Source organism: Marmota flaviventris, chromosome 1 (assembly GCF_047511675.1).
Source record: "Marmota flaviventris isolate mMarFla1 chromosome 1, mMarFla1.hap1, whole genome shotgun sequence".
Taxonomy (NCBI): Eukaryota; Metazoa; Chordata; class Mammalia; order Rodentia; family Sciuridae; genus Marmota; species Marmota flaviventris.
In genome coordinates, this window is record NC_092498.1 from 39,521,531 (window position 1) to 39,524,222 (window position 2,692).

Below are 2,692 nucleotides of genomic sequence, written 5' to 3' on the forward strand. Positions count from 1 at the left end.
TTCATTTTAATGACTTGGACATTTTCAAGCCTTAGGTCTTAAAGTTAATTAAGTCTGAAGTTTTAAAGTTAATTAAGGGTCTTAGAATACAATTTAAGTTGACATTAAAGAACATAAATCTACTTAGTATTAAACACTTATCCCTAAAATTTTATTCAGATAATGCAAATAAGGTAATTCTGTGAGTTTAGGTAATTTATAGCATTGTTTGAAGTTTATAAGAGTAATGTTTAAACATGTGCATCATTTTAACTCCATATAGTTTAACATTCATATTTGCATCTTTGTAATCTTAAAATTTTAATATAAAGATCATTTATCTGATCTATAAGACAAATATAAGTTGTTTCCAATTAAATACTCTCCTTTTTAGAATATAAATTAGTCATTCATGAACTAAAATGATGTTTGCATTTTCTCCCACATTGTGATATTTATTACAATTAAAAGTATCAAATATTATAATTTTACATAAAATATTTATCAATTAAGAAAATATTTATGTACTAAAGTTTTAAAAAATATTTGAATGATGGTAAAACCTCAAAATAGAAAGATTTCTTAAGGATGGCTTGATGTCAATCTGCTTATTTAATTATTTTTAATCTTAGAAACCAAACCACTGCCTAGTAACTAAAATTCAGTTATTCCCCCTTTTGAGACTTTTCCCCTTTCAGTAAAGAGGATGTCATTATTTGCCGAAGTCTGGCTGGGCTGCCGAAGTCTGGCTGCGTAAAATAACGGAGAGGTGACAAGCAACTTGAGGGCTGAAATGGGAACTACTTTATTGCGATTGAACTCATCGTGAACTGAGCGAACTCAAAGTAGCGGGCACCTGAGATAGCAGGAGCCGTCTTATTGCCGGACAGCAGAGGTATATATACATAACTGAATACACAGCTTGTTTCAATTTAGCATCATCCAGTTACAGCAATCAGTCATTAAGGAATCCTCATCATCTTAATAATTATACACAGCTTAACTTAATTAACATCATTAGATACAGCAGTCAGTCATTTAGGAATCTCCATCATCTTAATGGCTTGCTGGCATTACTTCTCAAACCACTCCTTCTGGCAAAGTGCCAGGCGCCATCTTGACTTGGTTGTGGCTCTCAGCAATTATTTTTAGAATGAGTCATGAACTTTTTCCCAAAACAATTAATGCAGTTATTATTCTTTCTATTTAGACATTTATTTTTCAATGATTCATTTTTTTATTTTTGCAAATATGGAAGTGGATGTAAAGTTCCTGATATTTCTTGGGGATGTTGAAATAAATTTGAATGTATTTGGACATCTCTGAGACTTTGTATTTGCATACATTTTTAACTGCTACTTCTCTGAAACCAACATTTATGTTTGCAGATTTCTTATTGTCCTCTTAGATGTTATATTGGCAATGTTCTTGCTGTATCCTAAATCTCATCCAAAGTGGCTCTTTGCTGATTAATTTTAACTTTTCACTAAGCTTCAGTTTCAGATACAGTTCATTAAAAAACAAAAACAACAACAACAGCAGCTAAAATGCTTCTGCTGTTATATTAGGATCTCTGATATCAGAGTGTTATGTACAAATTAATGATATAGCCAGACTTAGTAATTTGCTACATCCAAAGTTTTGTATAGTAACGTGTATTTTGTTTTTTTTTAAATTTTTTATTGTTGGCTGTTCAAAACATTACATAGTTCTTGATATATCATATTTCACAATTTGATTCAAGTGGGTTATGAGCTCCCATTTTTACCCCATATACAGATTGCAGAATCACATCAGTTACACATCCATTGATTTACATATTGCCATACTAGTGTCTGTTGTATTCTGCTGCCTTTCCTATCCTCTACTATCCCCCCTCCCCTCCCCTCCCCTCCCCTCTTCTCTCTCTGCCCCCTCTACTGACATTCGTTTGTCCCCCTTGTATTATTTTTCCCCTTCCCCTCACTTCCTCTTGTATGTACTTTTGTATAACTCTGAGGGTCTCCTTCCATTTCCATGCATTTTCCTTTCTATCTCCCTTTCCCTCCCACCTCTCATCCCTGTTTAATGTTAATCTTCTTCTCATGCTCTTCGACCCTACTCTGTTCTTAGTTACTCTCCTTATATCAAAGAAGACATTTGGCATTTGTTTTTTAGGGATTGGCTAGCTTCACTTAGCATAATCTGCTCTAATGCCATCCATTTCCCTGTAAATTCTATGATTTTGTCATTTTTTAATGCAGAGTAATACTCCATTGTGTATAAATGCCACATTTTTTTTATCCATTCATCCATTGAAGGGCATCTAGGTTGGTTCCACATTCTAGCTATTGTGAATTGTGCTGCTATGAACATCGATGTAGCAGTGTCCCTGTAGCATGCTCTTTTTAGGTCTTTAGGGAATAGACCGAGAAGGGGAATAGTTGGGTCAAATGGTGGCTCCATTCCCAGCTTTCCAAGAAATCTCCATACTGCTTTCCAAATTGGCTGCACCAATTTGCAGTCCCACCAGCAATGTACAAGTGTACCCTTTTCCCCACATCCTCGCCAGCACTTGTTGTTGTTTGACTTCATAATGGCTGCCAATCTAACTGGAGTGAGATGGTATCTTAGGGTGGTTTTGATTTGCATTTCTCTGACTGCTAGAGATGGTGAGCATTTTTTCATGTACTTGTTGATTGATTGTATGTCCTCCTCTGAGAAGTGTCTGTTC